Source organism: Falco punctatus, assembly GCF_963210335.1.
Source record: "Falco punctatus genome assembly, chromosome: 3".
Classification (NCBI taxonomy): domain Eukaryota; kingdom Metazoa; phylum Chordata; class Aves; order Falconiformes; family Falconidae; genus Falco; species Falco punctatus.
Genome location: NC_137582.1, coordinates 64152758 through 64176798, shown reverse-complemented (window position 1 = coordinate 64176798; position 24041 = coordinate 64152758). Strand labels below are relative to the sequence as shown.

The window sequence follows — 24041 nt, the reverse complement described above, 5'->3', positions numbered from 1 at the left end:
CTGCTAGTCTGCTTTACTTGCCATTACAATGGTATAATCACAAACGAGCTACAGGCAGGAAGTTATATTAATGGCAAGGACATATGTTAGCTTAACTCTCCTCTATATAACTGAAAAGTAAAATAAAGGAGTATAAGATGAATCGGAACAATGTGATTGATTCTTAGTCACAGTACACCAGATTTTTGTTCTGATCTGAATCTGACCTGTTAAAAGCACTCAGAGTCTCCCAATTCATTTTTACTACATTTCTAAAGCAAATATCAGGCACAGTAAGAAGCACGTTAGACTAGTTTATATATCAATACACAATTATGTTCAGAAAGATCAGAGTATAATGTAATTTTGTGTTTTCAATGAAACCTTGATTTAATGATTTTTCAGCACTAACACATAGAATTTTTATCTTTTTGTGCATCTGGTATGTTTTTATTTTGAAATTTTGATCATTTAATAACCGGTAGAACTCAACTCACTTAAAAAATGCCAATCATTTTAAAAAAAAAAAAAAAAAAAAAAAAACCAAAAACATTCAATGCTTAAACAAGACTTTTTTCTGTATTTTACAATTTCGAGCCTTCTCTAGCCAAATGACAATGTAGGCTTAGTGCAATGTTTTTTAAAAGTATAAGTTCTGTCAGGCAGAACCAAACATAGCTTTATCTTTCAGGGGAATCACCTGCATTAACCCCAGGTAAGCAATGCTTGCTCTGAAATAAGCAAGAGTGAGCAACAAGGGAGATGAGAAGTATTTCAGAAGTGCCAAACACAAGGTGAAAATGAGGATGAAATTAAAACAGACAACAAGGCATTCACTTGGAGTGAACCACTGCTACTTAGAAAGCTGTGGAAGAAAGATTTCATCCTTTCTATGTTTAATGAAACTAAAAAGGCTAGACATTAAGTCACATACACATTAAATGCTCTAGATAGATTATCATTATATCCCTACCCACTACAATTAAAATGGAGTGAAATGTGATCTCTGCTGTTTTCAGTATGTCAGGCCCTTTTAGCTGCAGAATGCCTATGCATCGCACCGCCAAAGGTACCTAGAGGGCAGAAACATGAAACAAATAAAAAGCTCTTCTGATTACAGACTGTATTTAAAGCCTTTTTATCATAATCCCTTCTGTGGTACTGCCCTGCACCAGAAAGGCTTTGCTTAGAGACTGGTGGGATAAACCACAAACCCACTGAGCGTGTTTGCTAAGCAGCAGCAATTTGAAAGCTTCCATATGTGAAAATCCACTGTCTCCCTACAGGCAAAACAAAGACAACAAGCAATAGCTTACCTAAAGACCCTAATTTCCAAAATGTGATATTACGGTTATAAAAGACATCTCTCCTACATATACCAAGATTATTTTTGCAGTGGGATTAACACACAGGTGTCATGCTCGCTAGCAGAGCATAGTTTAAAATGATTAATCCCAACTAGTCATAGCTCAGTTTTGATCTGGCCCTTTGGGTAAATCATGACCATATGACATAGTAATTACTGAGAGGGCTGCCATGAGTGTTAAGGAGAGTAGCTGTGCTGCCTTGATTCTGTGTTCACTTCCTACCTCTCAGTTCACATAAGCATTGTTTGTAGTAGAAGCTGTTTATGCACCCTTTACTTTCCCTCTCTGTATCTGTTACACCATGTTAAAGACATCTGATATTGATAAACTGTCAGTTTATTTCAAAGACGCAGCAGATTGTTATTTAACAGATAAAAATACGAAATGGATTTGCTTAAGAAATGTCAGTAAAACATTTACAATATGTTAGAGTCTCCACTAAGCAGTTTGAAATGTCTTCTTCTTGCTCTGAACAGACATTTCAAACCTAGAGTTGCTCTAACCTTTAGCTTGAACAGTGTTCTCTTATATCCTTTCTTTTACACCTGCAGGAAAATATGAAAGCCACCATATGGAGTGTCATGGTCCCCAGCCACACACCACAGCACAGAAGAGAAAAACACACCCAAAATACCAACTGAAAAACAGTCCATATGCTAGACAGCACAATCTGATGAAAAGCAGAGTACTCACACCCCCTGGAAAAAAAAATTGTTGTCATTTACTCATTCTCAAACACTTTCACCACACAGTCTCCAGAATTCCAATTCTTTTTATTCAGCTTTGTGGAAGCACTTTCTGCTCTGAAACACTCTTCCTTCCCTTCCTCCCCTTCTTCAGGGTAAGTCCTCCTATTCCTCTTAGAGCTGGTTTTTTTTAGGCTTTTATTTATAGTTCTTTCAGCACATTGCCTTTTGAGTGTGATACTTCCTAAAGCAGAAGTAAAAGTGTCTGGTGTTTTAAAATCTTCTCTGTTCTGGGAATATTTATTTATTAAATTGCATTTAATTACCTTTCTTACTGATATAGATATGCATATACATATTTTATGGATTTTTTATTAAAAAAACGAAATATTGTATTTCTGTCCAAGCATAACTAACACTTCACTGTCACCTGTTCTACAAAGTCCCTAAGTATGAAGTCCACAAGACCACATAATCAACATCACGGCATTCATAAAACTGAAAACCAAAAGGTGATGGGGTCTTCTTTTTTCCTCATCAAGGTATAACTTCAATGTTCAGGGCTGCACTTGCAGCGGTGAATATGACTAGCACTGACAGCGATTGAGGGCATGCAGTGTTCTGATTCCAGTGCCTTCTCTGTCATCTCCGTTTACAGGCTTGAGTGTGAAGAGAAGGCAAAATTGACCTGCAACCATTTTGTATTTTGTTTTTAAAGATATTCTTTTATAAAATGGTATCACTTTGTGCACAAACAGGACTTGGAGTACAGAGAAGTGAGAAATATTTTCAATTGTAATTGATGTAATTAATTACCTTAGGACATAAGTGCACCTTTACATCTTGTTTCTGGATCTTCAAATGCTACTCCCCTCCTCAAATTGGGGCAAAGTGCACTTATGTCTCCTTATTCATGCTTTGCCTACATAAAAGGTAATCTAGGCTTTAAAAATGAAATTAATTTGTCTACTGGTATATTAAAAGTACTAGGCTCTACCATTCACATCTAAACTTGTACTCCCTATTTACCTTGCATATAGTCCTGACAATCACTAATATGAAATGCATAAAATACAAAAATTGGTGTGTAATTCAGAGTAAGTTATGTGATCTGAACTGTGCATATAGTATGTCTTACCAGAGCAGCAACATGCTATGTGAACAATTACGAGTAAAAAAAAATTTAAAAAAAAGCAAACCTGTAAAAAATGTCCACTAAATATCTAATCTAATCTTTCATGTTTGTGTTCTTAAATAGATAGTTGATATATAAAACATCAGCGAGAATATTATACATTTGAAAAAATAATGAAAAATAAAAAATAATTCAATATATATGCTAAAACTTATATTTTCTCCCATCTGTTGTATAGAAATTGAACTACATTTAAGCCACAGTCTAGTAGCAGAAGTGTTCTGGTGAACATTACTAATCTGAAAAATGTTACTACTCCACCAAAACAATCTGCTGGTGTCAAAAAGGCACTGTTATGCACTGTCTCTGAAGGGCAATCTTGATTTGTTGAAAACCATTCAGATCATGAATAAGATCCTCAGCTTTAAGGAATAGTTCCCCTCACTGCAAGCAATTAAGGGTAATTTACACCCACTGAAAATCTCTGAATATTTTGCTTCATAATGTCTAAAACAACACATCCAGACTAGTCCTCACTGTTTGCATGTAGCAGTGAGCACCACCAGTAGATAGGGACAAAACACGTCTTCAGTTTCCTAGATACCCTCATGGAAGCCCTCTTTCCCCACCCCTGAGATTTCCCCAACCTTTTAGGGCAGTCTGCTGAAGGCTCTTGAGATCATCTTCATACAACCTCACCTTTGCAGCCAAAGTGCAAATTCCTGCAGACTTCCACTCACACGTTGCTACCAGTGTCACAGTGACAGCTTAATCTATGAACCATGTCATTTCCCTGTCAAACTCTTCAACACACACAGGAATTTTTGTCCTTCACCATATATTGTCCCAATGTCTTTCCAATGTGCAAAATTCTTCAGGAAGAAGTAGAAATCCAAAACCTTTTCCATTACTAAACTCCACCAGTCTGGATTACATTTCTCTATTTTGAAATCTTGCTGACAGTGCAAAGCATTCATTGAAGGTATAACTGAAGAGTTTTCCACTCCTATTGCTTCCCTCTTCCCACCCGCATCTCATCAGATTGCTTTAATTTTTTTTATATTATTGCAAAATTTACTGTGTAAACCTGGACCTCAATGTCTCTGAAAGTGCAGCCCAGACATTTGCTGGTAAATCTTATTTTAGCTTGGTCAATAGTGCACAGTTATCCTGTGTTTGGGGTCTGGGTTTTTTCTCTGCTTTAGTCATTCAATAAAATAAGACCTTGCATGTTGAGATAATTCTGAGGGTGACTGTTGCCACTTGATCTTGAACCATGATCCCTTAAACACAGTGGAATCAGCAGGTGAGCCCCTTGACAGCCCCAGCTGAACTAACCTCAATGAAATATTTCTGCTTTGAAACTCAATTTTACCTATTGGAAAGGGTGTCACTTTCTGTGGCAGAGAAAATTCCTTTTTATGGAATTTTGTTCCTTTGTTATGACCCTGCAGCTCCTCTATGTCACACACCCCCTAGATATCACAGGATATCTAGGATATGAAGGATATCCTTCACTGGCATGGGAGCGATGTGATCCTTAAAAGAAAGGGTTTAGAGAAGATTATATGACTAATTATGGTGTAGATTGCAATGTCTGGTTATCACTTTGTTCAGGGAAAGAAAGGAAAAAAAAATAAAAAGGATGGTGCCATGGTACAAGTGAGGTGGGGACCCTTCCATGAAATGACGCTCTGTAAGTGAAGGCAGTATGATGAAATCTATTAACTCCCTGTGCTGATGACATTACAACTACAGACCACAGCCTCTTGCCACTAAGTGGCCTAAATATTCACATGGGAGATCTGTAAACGTAGTGCACATCCGGCAGTCTGCATCTGGTTATCAAGTAAAAAACTATCACTGCTCCAAACATATGGCTAATGTTACACTAAACTGTCTTAAATACCCTCTGACTCAGGTGAAAGGACCTGATGAAACAACAGGAAAATGCTAGGCACACTTCAGTAAATGATATGGCTTCAAAAAATGCATAAAGAAAACCAGGCAACAGCTTTTGGTCTTTCATACTGTTCTGCGGTTGATCATAAGATTGTATGTGGCTGGAGTGCTAAGTTGTTTGGGTTGTTGGTAGGTTTCTTTTTTCCCCCAAGAAAAATTAACAGAAGAAACAATTGCGGTTTTTTAAAATATAATTTTCTCCACGTGAAGGTACTTCGTTGGTTTTTCACCTTGTTACGGTACATTTTATAGATCTAACTTGCTGAAAAGGATTATGTTAATTTGATCGGTTATTGAAAAGAAAGGCTAGCAGTATTTGTATATCTGTGACCAATCAAGTCAAATATTTAAATTGCAACAAGCTCAATTTCTGCAGCCTCATTTAAGCTGAGGAACTTCACATAATACCTAAGGATGACTTTCTTGCAGAACTGCTGAATTCCCAGAGGAGGCACTCCTGTATTACTGCTTAGAGTTGAGCTTGGTTTGACAGGAAGAACAGAAGTAACCATCATCTATTTTATGCACCCTTCCTCAGCTAGGATTTAATGATTTTTATTGCCGCAACAAAACAATACCCAGTAGTAGCATGAAAACATACATGAAAAAATAATGTACATGATAAATTAAAGGAAACTGAATGTCTCAGGATAGGCCTTCAATGAAGAACCACTGAACACATCAGATACTGAAGCCAATACCCAAAAACATACACAGAAACTTACTAGCCAATTTGTCGCTAAGATGGACTCCCCAAACAGCATATTCATCTGCAAACCATTTGAAATTTAATGTATTTTCTATTTTCATTGCACATTGTAGTCAATTTGTGAGCTGAATACCTTTGACAAAAAGCTCAGCCAGGTTTATACCAAAGTGAAACTTTAACTTAGAGCAGAACAACCTAAGGCTTTGCATTAATAATGGTTTTCATCAGTCAAGTCTGCTGGAGACACATAGAAAAAAATGGACACAACATGCACACACACACAATTATACATATAAAGGATAGGCGAAAACCTGCATGGATGCTATATCCATTCTTCTCATCAGATAATTCATGGATAATCTGCAGTTATACAATTGTACAAATTACCCTTTTATATGGAAGTACAAGAATGCTTTGCTATTAAATCAATAGCAAATAATCAAGACTGCTTTGTTATTAAATCAATAAAAGTAGACTTAAGAGAGTTGTGAGGATGTCATCTGACTCAATGCAATTCTAATGACCTGCATCAGCCTTTAATTACAGTAAAGTCTCCCATTATAAGGGTGAAATGCTCTCTGATTAAAACTGCAATATTTAATGGCTTTTTGCAAGAAAATGGTCTATATTGCTGAACTTTGTATTTGTATTCACATTAAATGACACACACTTCTAACATGGGGCGGTAGCTCACATTATTACCTTTGATATTTCCCTAATATTCCAGGTAGTTCTTAATCTATATTGAGCACTCAAATCCAAGATGTTTCACATACTTAACACTAAAAGTTGTCGGAGTTAGCTTTAGCTCCTTTACTTTTCTCCCCTTGCTGTGGATTTCATTGCAGTTGTTTTTTTAAATCTTACTTAGCCTTCATGACCCTAAAAAAGAAGTGTGTCTAGATTAGATCCCCTGGTAGTTGCGGGCTGGAGAGCTGGAAAAGTGTGTACAAGGACTTTAAACAGGATGTCACATTTGGTCCCTAGGTAGTTCTGCTGAATTTGTTTAGTGGGTTTTTGTTCTTTTTTTCTCCACCCGCTGCAATGAAGTAGCTCTAATGAGGCACAGTTGTATTATTTCTAAATGCCCTCACTTTACTTTTGCATCTTCAAAGCTGTTACAGTATTGCTAAGAGCAATCAGCATAATTTCCCTGTTGATCCTTATCTGTTGACCTGTTGTACCTTCAGAAAATATATTTTAAGCAAACTTAATTTATTTAACTCAACTTTCATGCTATTGCCCATCCGTATAACTCTTCATCTGAGATTATGTAGACCTATGTTTTTTCAAAAACAAAGTATCTACCTTTTCACCAGTGACAATTCCCTGCAAACTTCAAATAATGTAACAGAGGGACAATTAGTATGATAAGGGTAGAAAAGTAAAGTCTCACATCACTGTCAAGAAGAGACTGTTTCAGAAACTGGCATCCTTAAGAGTTTACTTATTTGTCCTGGAAAAGAGATTTATTTTCTGCAAAGCTGTACAATCATCTATATTTTAGCTGCAAAATGGCAAGGCACTATGTCTTGTTAGAGAGACTATAAAGTATACGCTGCCCTTTCAAGTCTCTGCTTTGACTTGAGAAGTTATGTATCAGAACACAAGATTTTATCCTTGCAAAGAGAAAAGATTAAAGTATCAACATTTCAGTTCCCAGAACCAGAATGGTTCACTAGTCTCGGTCTCCCATCCCTCCCCAAATCCCCTGATTTGCCGGGGAAGACGTTGTTTGCAGAACCCTGGCTCACCTGAACTACCTCACCTTTTGAAAGCATGAGTACAATAAAGGCTAAATCTTCTCTCAAAAGGGCGTATCTTTTCCTCCATTTAGCAACTAGAAGTCTGAGGATCCAGATCACAGTGCACACAACCTATTATACAGGAAGCCAGGACATGCCCGTGCGTGGATATGTAGACAGATGGGGGGACGGGGCGGAGGAAGAAGGGTCAGTATCAGACAGCCAAGCACTGCAGAGCTAGCCTTACCAGCTGAATACTAATCAAAGAAATAAGCTCCCGTCATTTCAACATTTACTAACTCTAGAATATCCGTGACATAACAGCAGGAAAGCTCTGGGAAATAACTCTGGGAAATTTCCTGGCCTCGGTAATCTTTTGCTCTGTAGCATCAGCGCCGGACTCTGAGATCAAGCAAGACAGCCGCTTTGGTTTGGCAGAAAGGACCGAGATAAGGACCGAGGTAGTCAGGACTTAGTGCTGCCGATATTTTGCAGAAGTCTGTGGTCCTCCCTTCCCCCACCCCACCTCCCCGCTTGTCTGTGAGACTTCTCCAAAGAGTCAGGGGGATGCTATTGTTCTCCTGTTTTTCAGAAGGTGCACACACGCGTACAGCATCAGCGCTCGCTCTTCCCACGGTTTCCCTGCCACGTCTGGTGCCGGCGCCCCGGCAGCCGTTCCCAGCCGCGCTACCCGGGCGGCCCCGGCTCCCCCGGCCCCGGCCCCGGGGAAAACGAAACTTACCGCTGCGCCCGCGGCCGCGCCGCCCCGCTGCCGCCGCAGAGCCGCGGCCCCGCAGCCGCGCGGGAGCACCTCGGGGGCCGGGGCGGGGAGACGGACCGCGCACAGCCCTTCCCGCAACAACTCCGCTCTCCCGCTGCCTGCGCGGGAGGGGCAGAGGGAGAGGCATGCGAGGAAAGGCACAGGTGCAGCCGGCACTTACCTGCTGCCCCTCTCCCTCGGCTGCCCAGCTCAATGAGTATTTTAATCCCAAGGGCCGGCGGTGGCTCTGTGAAGCGCTGGCGGGATGCTCCCAGGCGGGGGCCGGGCGGCGGGCGGCGGGGCGCCTTCCTGGCATGGGGGCTGCGTGCCCGCCCGCGCACTCGCCCGCACCCGCGGAGACAGGATCGCCGCCGCCGCTCCGCTCCTCCTCCACCGCACGGTACGGCGCGGCCAGCCGCTGGGCACACGGCGGGAGAAGTGGGTGCCGGTGCCAAGCCCAGCTCCGACTGGATGCGGATCGTGGCTGCGGGAGGAGGAGGAAGAGGAGGGAGGGAAGGAGCGGGGAGGGAGGGAAGAAGGCAGAGGAGGTGGGGATGCTGCTCTGGGCAGGGGATATCGCCGCTCGGCGACCGGAGCCGGCTGCCAGCTCCGTCCGAGGGCGCTCGGAGCGGGCACCGGGTCTCTTTGTACCTCCCGAAGACCCAGCGGTGGCTATTGAAAAGGGATCCAGGGAGCAAGCAGCCTGCCCGGCCCCACTGCCCTCCCCGCCTCTCCTCCTCCTCCTCCTCCTCCTCCTCCTCCTCCTCCTCCTCCTCGTCCTCCTCCTCCTTCTCCTCCTCCTCCTCCTTGACAGGATACACAGATGGAGTCCTTTGGATAAGAATTGGGAGCCGGGCTAGGGAGTGGGGCGGGAAGCAATCTATCTCTCCATTTGCATTTGAAACGCGGAGCTGAAGGAGAGAGTTTAAGAATGTATTGTTTTTATTCCCACGCACCCCCCACCCCACCCAAGCCGCGATCAATTGAGCTCCCGAGGCGTGAAGACAAAGTCGCCAAACTAATCCGAACTTTCTGGGTCCCTGCTTTCCAGTTTTGCCTTGTTTCCCCAGCCTGCTCTGCTTCCACTTGCAAAACCCACCCCTCCTGCCCCGGCCCCCTCGCCGGGGCGGCGGGTGGCAGCCGGGGGCCGCGGGGCAGCGAGCGGGCCGGGCGGGGGTCCCCTCTCCGGGTCCCGGGGCCGCGGCGCGGCTCTGCCGGGGCAAGGCACGGACCTGCCGCCCACCTGGACGGGAGACCTGAACCCCCGCGCCCCTGGCTGCCTCCTGCCCTCCCTAGCGCTGCCGTCCCTCCTACCCGGCCCGTGTTTAAACCGGAGGGCGGGGGTGGGGGTGTGTGCGTGAGGTGGGCGGAAAGGATGAAAAAATGATACATTGAAAAAATAAACCAAGTGCTTTCATAGAATGAATGGTGGGGAGAGGGACCGTGCCCCCGGAGGGGCTGTGCGCGCCGCCGGCGGAGCAGGCGCGGTGTCCGGCGGTGCTGGTGCCGGGCAGCGCCCGCAGAGCCCCGCAGAGCTCGCAGAGCCCCGCAGAGCCCCGCAGAGCCCCGCAGAGCCCCGCAGAGCCCCGCAGCCCGGCCGCCCGCGCCAGCCGCTGGGGGAGGTCAGTACCTGCGGTGCTGGGGCGCCGCGCGGTTGGGACAGCGGCAGCGCAAACTTTCTGCCTCATTTCAGCACTGCTGAAGCCTTCCGGGTCTGCGGAATGAAACAGACCTGCGGCTGAAACGTGATCGGCCAGGAGTCAGGACGCCTCCTGCAAAAAAAGCAGGCAGAGGTTCCAAGTGTTGGCGGAGCTGCTGAACTGACATTTTCCACGGGCAAAAATATTTTTAACACTTACTGTTTTTAGAACAATGGATCGTACCAAGGGCAAGGGTAAGAAATGAGCCTTGGCCAATGTCTTTTGATTTATAACTTTACTGGAAAAGCATTCCCAACACAATATGAACAAACTAATCATGTGCATTTATAATTAATTTTCATTCCTATTATACATTATACTGTGAAGTGTGGTGTCAACCATAATAATGTAAAGATAAAGTCACTTAAAAAACCCCTACAAAATAATTGCTTTAGATCATGAAGGATTTTTTTAAAAAATAATTTTCATTTCTTGTGTTTGTTTGTAGCCTTTGAATACACAAATGCAAACATGCATGGGTATTTTAATAAATGTAATAGGTAACTGCTATGTGTTCCTTGTCTTTTAGCTTCATTTTCAGACACGTGACTTCCAATGTCACCCTTCTAATCAGGGAGACACAATTCAGCATCATGGCATTTGTGAACTGGAGAAGTGGTTTAAAGAGAACAACTAGAAGCCATCTTCATTCTCCAAGTTATGGAGTGCCTGAGTGCATGGTTACAACTTAATAAGATTTATTCAGGCAAGAAAATCCTGAAACATGATTGCACACAGTTGCTTAACATTGTAATTAAGGATTCTTCTTTCCTTTGTCCTCCTTCCCCCAATCCCTAATTCACCTTTCACAAGTTCATTAAAAAAAAAAAAAAAGACAAAAAAAGACAAAAAAGTCTCTTTGCACTGATCCTTAGAGGACAAGGTTCAAGGACAGATTATCTTTTTTCATCACTAAATATCACAAACACCTCTTCTTTATCTTTTTTCATTCTGAGATGTAACCAGTACTTGGAAACCTTATCTTTTCCTACTTAATTCAGTAGCTATGACTTCAATGGTGAAAATAGAACAGTTTAAAAAGAGAGAGAAAAAAATCATTGTTTGGGAATAAGTTGATACAAAAAAAAAAAAAAAAAAAATCTACAAGGGGTTGCTAGCTTCATAAACCTTACTTAACATCTTGAATTTTTTTCTTTGCTCTTCAGGTTCAAAATAGAGGCTAAACAGTTTTACAATCACTGAAAATCTTTATAAAGGAAGGGTTCTTTCTCATTAATTTTGATTCTGATCCAGATATTACTAATGGAGAATTGGAATAGCCAATTATCACCCAATTAAAAAGCTTTCATGCGTAGTCCTTCGCAGAGTATTTCATGATGTTCTTACTAACTTAGCAGACTTCTCTCAAGGATGTTCCAAAGTTCTATATTCTCTCAAGCAAGACCTTTCATTAAACTATATGTTTGTGAAAACATTTGAACTTATTTTTACTATGTTGAAAACAGGATAGATATTTTTGTCAGATTATTTTTCTAAATACTTATGCTGCCATATCAAAATAAAATTTATTAAACCTTTTGATTTTCATGGGAGCAAAACAGCCAAGTGACTCCAAGCAAGAAGTGTGACTAAGCAGACCAATTTAATTTCATTACACACGCAGAATAAAATATAAAGAAGCAATTATTCTTAGTCACTTTTGGCAAGCTACCATTTTTAGTAACATAAGCAAATGTATATATTTTTAATAAAATTTATTCTTGACTGTCTTGATTGTGAGTTTTTGCCAGTGAGTCAGTCCATTCCAATACACTGGCTGGATCATTTTGGCTCTAATCCATATTTACAGTGCTGTTGTATTTCTTTCTTATATGTTTTGTAGTACATTTAGTCATCTTGAAATGTACGGGTGTACAGCTTCTGGAGGAATTCTACGGTTTGTAAAAACGAACAATGCTAGACTGTCTCTTAGGTAGGCCCCGTAAAGACTGACTGCAGGCATCAAAAGATATATTGGTTCTGGCATCTTTCCCATCTTTTCACTTCTGAAAGTGTCAAAGGTGCCTCTTCACAGTATGAGTTGTGTTGCTGTTCTGTATAGTGGATCCATAGGCAGATTTAGGACCACAAAACCTACTCTGAAACATGCTCTCAAATGGTCCTTAGACAATGACAGCTTTGGTGGCCACTGCTTAGGGAGGATTTTGACCTGAGACAGAAAATGGAGAAGTTTTATAGTTGTCATTAGTCCTCTGAGCTACTGACAGTCTCTCAACTTTAGCATTTCTACCTGTACATTCATAATATACATTCTGAACAAAAGCAGTGTCTATTAACTGCTACCTGGATGCTGGTAACTCACTGACTGTGTGGGCAGAAATAACTTCCATTATGCACTCAGCAACAGCTTGCAGAGTTCCTTAAGTATGAGAATGTATTGCTCTCATCGGCAGAATGCTAACTTTTCCTTACTTTTCCTAAAAAATGTATATGTGATATTAGGCTTTCATGAGACAAGTAGGAGACCTTGCAGTTTAAGATCTTTTTTTAAAGAAAAACACTTCTTAATGCCATTAGCACATGGTTGCCCTGTACAAGTACTTACACCTCTATAAATGACTCTTAGGTAAGGACTTCTGCTGTCCAGGACATTATTTACAGGTGGCTATAATTCTGATGTGAATTTTTCACCTTTTGTATCACATGGGAAATCATTATCTATTGTTGTGGTTACACTAGCTCTGATTCAAATCTAGAACTGAGCATTGCTTGTCTTCAGTATTCTTTTGTTCTCATTTCTACAAATAGCAGAAGGAAAAACAAAAGGCTTATTGAAAGTGAAGACACTTACCGCCTTTAACAAGATACTCAACACAGGAATGTCTTTGCTTTTCTGTGTCCTCTTAGTTATGGCTTAATTCCCTATTTAAACTTATTTTTGGAGACAATTACATTGTTGTCTATATTCCAGTCTTTTTTCCCAGCCCCTGTGGGGCCACAGTAATTATGGGGACCTACCTAATAACCCCCAAAATTCAGCAACCTGTTCTTTAGCAGATATTTTGTAGAATAACCTCTAAACATACGACAACTAAAAAGATAGAACATGAACTAAATTGTAGCAAGTAACAATAGTGGTGATTCAGTTGGGGAATTTATGAGGTCTCTTTATGTAACCACAACCACCCACTCCATTTAGGAAGTGTTACCTTATCAATTCAATACTACCATCATGGCTCAACCTGTTCCTCTCTGGTTCCTCTTTATCTTCTTCTGAGTTTCCATGATTGTTTGATAACATATTTGGCCCACATATACTGGCAAATTTGGGACACTGATATATTCGCAAGAATGGTATTCTTCTTCAGAAGTAAATCTCATTAATCTAAGGAAATGTGACTGTAAAAGTAATAAGAAGTTACCATTGCCTAAGGTAATAGAAAGAAAACAGGCTTCTTTAATCATAAGGAGGCTCCAAAATTAAAAGATTCTGCTATTGTTGGTGATTTATTAGTCACACAGCACCAGGAAATATCAATTGAAAAAGAACTGCATGGAAAGAATTTTGAAAATCTCACAAGAAGATGGTGGCAAATGGCAAGTAGGCTGTCAGAAGACTGAAAAGAGAAATGGAGAATTTCATTATGGCCACACAGGAATGGGCTATTTGTACAAGCAAGGATAGATGGCTTAAAAAAGCCCTAAGACCAGAATGTAGGCTGTGTGGCCAGGCTCCAGATGCTATTCATCATATTATAAGTGGATGTACCAGGCTGGCCAGCAGTGAGATGGAATACGGCAGGACAAAGCTGGCAGTGTAGTGCACTGAGCGCTCTGCAGAAGTATGGATTACCAACAGGGGAAGGCGGAAAAAAAAAAAAGCAGCAGCAGCCCAAGAAAGATGCTAGGAGTAAAAGCATTAAAAGATTATTTTTAAAACATGAGTAAAAAAAAAAAGATAAGAACAAGAGCTAGGAAATGAGATAAGGCATATTATAAGGCAATTAAAAGGGAGGAAGAAGGCTTTAAAATGCCTTTTTTTTTTTTTTTTTTCTCATTCAAGGAAATTGTTCAAGCAAAAGTGCTAGGAAAGGCAGAGTCAGGGCAGGAGCAGAAGTTCAGTTTCTGAGAAGTGCAAGCAAACAAAGTGCAAACTACCTGTGTATCCTTGGACCTGCATTAATGTTGCAATGGTGTCAAGTTATAGTAGAAAGTCTGTAGAAACAGACCTCACACAGCAACATCTATGAGCATCTCTTGATGAACACAACTGTAAATAAAGAAATTCACAAACACTTGGGTCTCAGATTAATGCTTCATACCAGCATGATTCTGCTGGTGGAGAAACATCACCATTTTTATGATCAGCATTCCTGTCTTTTCTGTATGCAAAAAAAAAAAAAAAAAGATAAGGTTAGGTAAGTTGTTACTAAATATTAAGCTCAATCCTGCAGGGCATTCACACTGTGGCACAACTAAGGTCAATTTTTCAGAGGAATTGCAATCTAGACTCAAAACATTTGTCTGATTCTATGAAAAGTTATACATAGGAAGTCAAATTGACTGTGGGGAGGTTTACAGACTTCATGGGGCTGCTACTGTTAGCAGTCATCAAAAAATCTGCAGCTAAGTTACTTGTGAAAAATGCCAATATATACACAAACCAGTAACTGACCATACATGGCAGGATGTATCACTTCAAGTCAGTGTCTATACTCTGGATCAACTTTACAAAATTAATGTGAATAACTTCTCCACTGACCTCTAAACCCAAACCAGATTTCAGTGTTTCTATGTAGTTTGTCAGTACAAGCTTGAACACTTGCATGAATAAAAGCAGAGATTACAGCTGCAATTTTAGAAGACTTTTCTGAATAATAGACCCAAATTATGTATACTCCTGCATTATGACTAGTATTCAAGATGCTCGTAACCTTCCCTGTGTGAACACACTAGCTAAGGAAGCAAATTTTATTTATTTATATTTTTCCCCTGACCACAGCAATTATTGGACAAGCTCACTCTCAGTTTAAAAAAAAAAAAAAGAAAAAGAAAAAAAACCCAAAACAACAAAAACTTGCCCCAAACCAAAGTCAAAACCAAGCAAAAAAAATAATCCCCAAACCCTAAACATTTACAAAATGTACAATCTAAGCATTATAAGTACAAGAAACACCACAAACGAGGAACATGCTGGTGATGCTTCTTTTTCACCTTCAGGCAATCAAACTTTTCATGTCTGAATGTTAACCTAAATGCTAAACTCCTATACCTGAATATTTATGGATAAAGAGTTCTCAAATGACATGTAAACAATTGTATAGGAAGCATATGGCTATACCTTCCAAGTGAACTAGAGAAAAAGTTCAACTAGCTTCATCAACTTGAACTGCCCACTCTCACAATGACTTGGTAAGAATGCCAAAGGAGACGTAATTTGATGTGTCAATTTTCCACCCAGCTAATGTATCCATCAATTTTTTTATTCCTTAGGAATGACATCTCAGGCATTACTTTTATATTAAAATGTCAAAAACTTTATAAATCCCTTAATCCTATCCAGCTGCTACCTGTTCTTGGGATAGAGTTTGCATTCATTAAAATCAGTGGGAAAACATCTTTTGATTCAATGAGGGAAGAATAAGTTTTTTGAAAGATCTAAGTAATTGTTGGTTAGAAAATTAACTCAGAGTATGGAACACAACACTTTGTCCCACTCCTACAGAAGGTGGTGGAAATGTTTGTTCATTGCTATGAAGATGCAGGTCCCAAGGCATTACACCAATGGTTGTGTTGCAAGAATGAAAACAGAGCTTGATTAATTCCTATTTCCTCCTACCCATGCCTGTATGTATAAAGGAAAAAACAAAAGAGCTGAGGGCAGGTGAAAAAAAGATAGCAGTTCTCTGGAACCTTCTTCCTCCCATACTTGGCAGGTTAACAGTATAGTGCCCTAGCACAAGAAGAAAAAGCCATTCAATCCCCTTCACTCTTAGTGTATTTCCTCCAGCCTGGACTTTGGAGACATCAGGCACTGGTCACTAGGCTGCTGTGTCTAATCATTCAGAAACATTGACCTTAGTGTCACCTGTCTTACATGCCCTGTTTGTTGGTTTTTTTTTTTTTTTTTTTTTTTTTTTTTTTTTTTTTTTTTTAATAAAAAAGCACTGCTTTTGGTTTGCTTTGAGTCACAGAGGTTTGTCATTTATGTCATGCTGTTGTGAATTTTCTGAGGCAAGGCTTTTTCAGGTCAATCATGGGACATACGCAGAGCACAGACACATTGATCTCAGTGTAAATTATCACCATACAGATAAATATTAACAATTTATTTTGCACATGTGGACAATACACACATACGTCGGATACTTTAAGTCATTTCATGTCATGGAGCTGTTTTCATCTATACATATCCATGTTGCTCTGAACTTAATGACCATGGCCTGGCCAACCAAAAGTCAGTAAAACTGGAGGCATTGCAGAATTTCTTCTTGAGGATTCTAATACTATCTCCTATTTCTAAAAATTCGTACTTATATAAATCTTTATTGCTAATCTATATAATTGAATAACTCTAGTAGACTTCTTTTAAGTAGCTTTTATTTAATTTATCATGATTATCTTCAAAATATCTGAAATTGATAAGAATGGCTTTACGTATGGGATGCAATATACATCCTCAGTCTCAAGGCCAACAAAAGAATAGGTGCCTTTTGAGCAGCAGATGCCTGCAGGAGGGTAATATACCCACCAGTTACTCAGCTGCTTCATCTGTCACTTTTATGAAGGCATGTCATGGTTGGACAGAGCAAAATTGCCTGTGAAAAGCTATGTGAGGAAAAAAGGGAGAGAGAAACAGGTAACTGCCTCTTCCTAAGTGCTGGATGAAATTAATGTTTATGGTGGACGGGGGGAGAGCGCACAGGAAAACAAACATAACAAATAACTTTACACAATATATCTTCATACAATATCAGTCATCGCAGCAGTGCTAAAATGCTGCAGTTGCTCCACTGCTATTACTAGTTGTTTTAAAAGATAAATTAATGTGGAAGTTAGAAAGTAACAGGTGTGAAACAATCTTAAGCATAAATTCCTTCGCACTTCTTAAGTGTGTTTAAGATTTCAGTTGTCAACCACCCCTTGGTTCAGAGAATAAAAGCAATTAAGGGAAAATTTAACTGTTCTTCAGTGCTGTAAGCCCGCTGAGCTCTGTAATTTGCTGAAGATTTGTTTTCTGAAACTTTCACTAGAAAAGGGGAGGTGGGGGTTTGTGGGGAAGAAGTGTTTCTCCAAAAGCATTCTGACCCACAAAAAGACCCAACTGTGCATGTTGGGAAACATGTCCAAACGCTTCGCTATTTAAGGCTTTTTTCTCTTTCAGTAAAATGTCAGTACCTCTTTGAATAGATATTGGCCTTGGCTGAGACCCTAGTGAAAGGCAACAGATGTTGCTAAGATTGTACCCAGGCTATCCTCTATCCTGTTTCATTTCTGAAAGAGAAAAAGAGAGAAAGAGAGAAGAAAACTTGCTTTAAATCACTGGACCATTTTGTACTTCGGCAAATCTGTTTGCACATGCTTGACTGGCCTTGCAGAAAAGGCTGAGCTTTTTGCATTCAGCCTGAGGTCACTCCTAATGCTCTGTTCAGTGGTCCACACTCCTTTCACATGGAGCAGCTGCCTCTGATTGCTAGAACAAATTGAGGTGATTCAGGCCACCAGCAGGGCCACAGTACAAGTGCTTTTCACCAGAAAGGGAGGGAAAGCCTTAGAATAGGACCAACTGGGGCTGCCCACAATAAACCGTAGGATCAGATTTGATACACTCAATATTAAGACATGCTCTTGCTGAAAAGTAGGCCATAGTGACATAAACTACGAGACAGTTGGACTGAAAGAAGAGTGGAGAAAATGGTGTTCAAACATTTATTAAGTTACACCTAATTATTTAATTGGTGAACATTTAAAATAGTAACACTGACAGTTCAGGCTTGGGAACATCTCGCCGTTTAACCCTTGGAAGAATATTCTTGATGTAAATGTGATTCAGGATCAGCTGTGTTGCTCCCCTCTTCCTCTGTACACCACCGCCCCCACCCCCCAGCCCCCAGTATTGTTTGAAACACCATCTGCAAGTTCTCTAAACTATTTCTGAGATTCTTTTACAGAGAAGAATAAAAACCATTGCCGTTTCCTCCAATATTATCAACCTGTTTCAGTGACTGGAAACTGCTACATAGCTGCTATCCAAGGGGGCGGGGGGGAGGGGGGGCAGGGTGTTCTGGAGAAAAAGTAAAAAAAATAATGAAGATTTGGTATTTACTTCTTTTAAAATTCTTTCCAATCTACCAAATGAGATAAGACCACACAGCAGGCATTAGCAGGGGAAGATGAAGGCATAACCCTCCCCCTTTCCCTGGTGCAGTCAAGCTCCTGCAATTACTTGATTCAGTCCCAGATATCAGATCACAGTATTTTCTGCTGTGTGAAGTATCAGACCAACAGCTCTCTGAGGCTGGGGCCTAACAAAACAAAACAGTACTGCATTAAGCCACGATACCAAGCACTTACCACTTCAAAAGGAAGCACTCTTTGATGCCTCTGAAAGGAAAGCAAAATCTCTATGGATATATAGGTAATTTTACCAGACCGGTCAAAAAATGGATGTTTATGTTAATTCATAAACCCATGGATTTAAGATCAGGGAAATTTGGAATTACAGCATTTACTCTGGCTCTGCATTTAGATGTAATGACTGGGTATAACATGTGACCTTTGAAGTACAGTTATCCATGAGGTAGCTTAGCAAGGTGCAGATGAAAGGAAAAAGTCTTACTATTTACTCGATTAGCAGGTATAGAAACAGAAGCTAAGGGAAAACATAGGTAAAAATCTGCCCATTGACTCAAAAACATTGAGATGTAGAAAAGTGTGGAAATGATATGCTAGAGTCTCTGATACATGGCTTCACAAAAAAAAACCAAACCAAAACCAAACCCAAACCCCAATAATCTTTTAACTCCTTGAATTACTTACACAACACTGAAGTACATCTCAATATTCCTTTGTTAGTATTTCATCCTATTGCTTACTACTGTTTTAATACAGAAAAGAAATAAACAAAATACTCTATGCTCAAAGAAGAGTTTTAAAACAAAAGGCCAGGAAAAGCTTGTATCTTCAATAGAAAATTCACCTCTTTTTCTCCTTTAAAAAATAAGTTAATAAATATGTGTATCATGTAATCCCCTTCACAGTGCTTCTTAAAGCTTTCTTTTCTCTAAGGCACTGGATATACTAAGTGTACGAGTTTTGAAAAGCTGCATCTGTAAACTCACTCCCATTTGTAAGATGTGGTTTTCAGCTAGGCAAGGGGTTGATTTGTGTGTTTCAGTGTCACTGGCAACAAACCCAGCTGAGACATTCTTCTTCTCATTTCTTCCTACTCCCAGGGCTGCCTCTCAGGTCCCTGTCAGTTGGGGCAACATCACGTGTGCGAGGCTATGTTTTGAAACAGATCAGTTCAGTGCTTCAAATTAAATCAAGCAGTAAATACTTTTTTAAGAGAAGTTTCCAATTTGTTTTATTTCACATAGATGGCTTCCCTGATCAACTTTACAGCACAAGTCCATATGTAATTTTGCAGAACAAAAAAATAGGACAGGAGGGCACAAGCAAGCAAAATAAACTTACATTTTAAGTTTCCTTCAGAAGCTTTATACGTACTTCTTTGGGAAGCTCAATATAAAAGGTATTTGGGCACATCTGCTGGTATATTACCTGGTTTTTATCTCATTCTGCTAGTGGGGTATATTTTCTTCTTGCTGGTCTTTGCCCAAGCCTTTGCCAAGTCATAGTTTCCCAAAGTATAGATATTGGATGAGGAAGGGGGAGGAATTGAGCCTTTCCAAGTTCTTCAATGGCAATTTCTGGAAAGGAAATGGAGCCTTCTGGGATTAATCTGACAAGAAAGATCAGAGTCACTTCAGCATGCTTCTGCCTACACTTGCCAGATTTGTACAGCATGTAAGCAGGAATGTATGACAGACAGTGTCAAACACTGCTGAGGAAAACAGTAGAAAGGGTATGGGCATTTGCCAGTTGTCAGTCTGAGGTGATAGGCTTTTTAATAAGCCAGGCACCAGGGAACAGAAATGGACTGAATTCATGCTTTGAAGGAAGCAAGTCCTCAGTTGGTCTTCTACACTGTTTCTTCTTATGTATGAAAAAAAAAAAAAAATAAAAAATTGAGTGTGTAAAAGGTTGAGCCTGCCCTTTCTGGGTAGCAAATCCTATTTAAAAAATTAATATCAGTTCCCATATATTCATTTTGAGGGTACAAGTCTAAATATTCAGGTGGTATACAGGCCGCAGCAGAATATAGCCTAAAATCCAAATACTCAAGCCCTTAAAATTTAAGCAGATAAGTTACTAAAGAAAAAAAAATTAACCCCCCCCCCATTGTTAGAGAGAATTTGTGGGTGGTTATTGCTATGCCATGTTTTAATAAAGGTTCTATCCATATTACATTAATTGTAGTCCAGGCACTTTCAGTACTGATAGAAACAAGCAAGAACTGTACAGAGCTAAGTCTGATCTCCTCTATGTGTACAGCTCCTAATTGGTATCACTGACCAAAGGTCCATAAGAATCTCTGAAAGGAGAAGAGAAGGAAAAAAAAACAACCTACAAAGATTATTGTTACAGAGATTTTTACATTATGAAAGGGTTAGTACTACTTGGGATAGTTAACAAAATATATAACAGAAGCAAGCAATATAGCTGATTTAGAATTTCAAGAGCCTTTTAAAGATTTCTTCTTTTGAGGATATTAAGCAATAAGAGGGGATGATGCACAGTCATGTTATGGATTAAAAACTAATTAGAAGACAGAAAACAGAGTAGGAATGTATTCCAGCTCACAACCCAGAAATGAGTGTCTTCACACAGCAGTGCCAGAGCAAGACTTATTTGCACAAAACTGCATTCATTGCTCTCCAGTATCCTTACAAATTAAAGGAACAACAAATCAAAACACTATTTCAAATCTTTCTTCTATACTTTTTCACTGAGACTGGGTGTACAGTGATGTTCTGGTCCAAAGGATACAGTGTGTTATAGTTTTGTCCTTGACAATTTACCTGGAAGAAAGAAGTTATAAGGAAATTACAACATTAGCATAGTCTTTCTTTTTCTACCTGAAGCAAGCTGATGGAAACCAAAGGGAAGAATTTAGCTCTGAAGTGTCTTCTTTCTCTGCAGAGACCACAGTTTTCACTGGCAGCAGCTGGCATGCAAGATGATCACCTTCCTAATTTAGCATTTACATGAGGTGTTTACGTGGGTAGGTTGGCAATCTCAGGTAAACCAAGGACCTTCAAGATAACTGGACAGCAAATCAGAGATTTAGCCCTCTATGGATCCATGGGAACCCTTCAGGCCAAACTGCACTCACTCCATCCATTTCTAGCCCTTCATGGGGCTCCTTTCAATAACAATTATTTGCTAACTGGAACCTCTGGCACCCATTTGCATATGGCCATGCTGAAGGCATGGGTGATCCTTGTAATACTGTGCAGCTACAGAGCACAACCATGATAACTCATTATCTCAGTTTACTTCACAGGTCTCACTCTGATGGCCTTTGAGGCCACTGACTGCCATTAGTCTCCTAATGAAGTTAGAAGCCTAAGGTAATTAACTTCTCTACAAAGTAAAAAGCCTTCTACTGTACAGGAATCTACTGTCCTCCATCTTTTTTAAACTGAATAGAGCCTGTCAAAAGATACAGTGAATATAGACTGAAATGCTAACAAATTAGGAACATAAGACTTCAGCATCAACTTCAGTCATATTTTCACAGAAAAGGGGTTCACACATTCCCACTTGTCAGTATCCTTTTAGCCTTTGGATAGTATCTGTAAGATCTATCAAAAAATGATCCAAATGAAACATAAACCAAAAGATTATGAATGTTTTTGATCTTGGTTCAGTTTTAAGCCCAAAATAAAGAAATTATTTATGAGTGAGAGGGTTAGCATAGATACATAAAGTTATGCTGTACTATGATCCTCATATAATGAAACACAACATCAGAGAAGTAAAAATCGGAACATGGATGTAAGTTAGTTTGGTGAAAAGAAGGTGATGGATAATGGAGGTGGTGATGATTTTAGGGAATGAAAAGCAGCTAAGTGTTGGAGTTAGCTTGCACACACCATTTATTCCTTGAACATCCCTTACATGATCATGAGAGTTAGGGCAGCCAACTGGTTCACTCAGTTACCTCTGTATACAACTGCCAAAAACTTTTCTAAACCCACCTCTACTGGGAGAACTTTTCTTTTTTGCACACAAGATATCAATATTAGGGTTTTGTATATTGAGACATACTGAAGCACTTCATGCTTGAAGGCTCAGTCTCTGCTTGTAAACACAAAAAATGTTAAAAGTGGGGGCAGGCTATATGATATGGAGTGCCTATGGAGAGTGCTCCAGAACTTTAAAGCATCCGAGACTAGCCATTTTCTCGAGAGGCACTGCTCAGGGTAGGCTTTGGATCTAAATCTGTATTGCAATTCCTGTGCAATAATAGAATAAGGCACAGAACTAGTTGTAAATTTGCAGGAACATTTCTAAGTGTATATCATGTGAAGATAGTGTAATTTCTTTACCTGTCTAGAACAAGTCGATGATGAGCTCTCTCATGCAAATTTTTCCCAAGGAGGAGGGCTGTATTAATTACTGAATAGTTTAAAATAATATACAGTGAAAGTGGGAAATAGATAGACAAGTTGCATGGTATTATGGTAAAGACATGTCTTCTATGAAACAACGTGCTTCCTCAAAGCAGTTTATAAGAATGAACTAATTAATACTTCCTCAATTAACACTATTTTTGATCTGTGAATTACCTTAACTCTTTTACTTGAACAGTCAAGACAAACCAATGCTAAAAATTCCTTATAAAAAATCATTTAATGTCTTCAGCTTCCTGTTCAATGGAATAATATCACTAACATCTTGAAATAAAAGGATTTCACTGTTGTTGAATTTAGCTGCAGTTTTTACCTGGCAGCTGAAATGGTACTCACCATTTCTAAACTCTGACACTAAAATTACTTTTATTTTTTTCTTTATCCTTCACTCTAGTTTTCATTTATCATATTTTGATATTTGCCTATTCCATATTTATATATGTATGCTTAATGCATTAGTGTGTGTGCGTGTGTGTGTGTGTGTGTATATATATACATATATATGTATACATGTGGATATTACTTCACTACATATTCAGACAAAATTCTCACCGAAGACAAGAGGAATTGTAATAGCCATACAGTGAAGATTTAGGATACAGATGTCTCTCCAAGATAAAGTGTTCCATGAAGTTATATTCCGCAACTCCTGCAGGCTACTTAAGCTTGAAGATATGCCATTGGGTTGAATATCACAAAAACCCAAGAACAAGATCCCTTCCAGTCCAGAAGTTTTCATTAAAATATTGGTTTACATTCGGTATATTTTGATTTCCCTCCATACCTTATCTGGTTTAACCGTTACTTAGGTTAAAAATAAATAAGGAGAGAGGGAAAAAAACAAAACAAAACAAAACAAAAACCAACCAACAAACCAAACCCGAACTGTAGGATAACTTGAGACTAAGTCATCCTGAGAGCACATACTTCTTAAAATGCTTGAAATGCAATTTTGGTCTACTTTTGCTATTTTCAGTTCAGAGTATAACACTGTTCTCAGTTTGACTGGACTTCAATGTGATATAATTGTGATGCTTTTTTATTAGGAGACATTTACAAAGGTGATATAACTACATACCTGACTTAGAAGCCTCCAACTCATTTTATGCTCTTACTTAGGTCATTAAAAGTTGTTTGAATGTGGTTTCAAATCACTGATTTATAGATAAATTCCACTTTCAAAGCAACTCCCACAAAAAATTACAATACAAAGTAAATTATATATGGTGTTAATTAATTATGGTGTTAATTAATGTATTAGCTGATCTGATGTAAC

The 24041-nt window shown here is 39.6% G+C and overlaps 1 protein-coding gene across 2 annotated transcripts in view; it reads right to left on the bottom strand.

The window, feature by feature from the left end:
• The window catches only part of CDH7 (cadherin 7), an 89859-nt gene extending 80782 nt beyond the window's left edge, over positions 1 to 9077 (bottom strand). The window contains exon 1 of one of the 2 annotated variants that reach the window (XM_080379475.1): positions 1972 to 9077. The gene's annotated coding sequence lies outside the window, so the exon portion shown is untranslated. The remainder of the gene's footprint in view (positions 1 to 1971) is intronic. The other variant, XM_080379474.1, reaches the window with a different exon arrangement.
• Positions 9078 to 24041: the final 14964 nt, after the last annotated feature.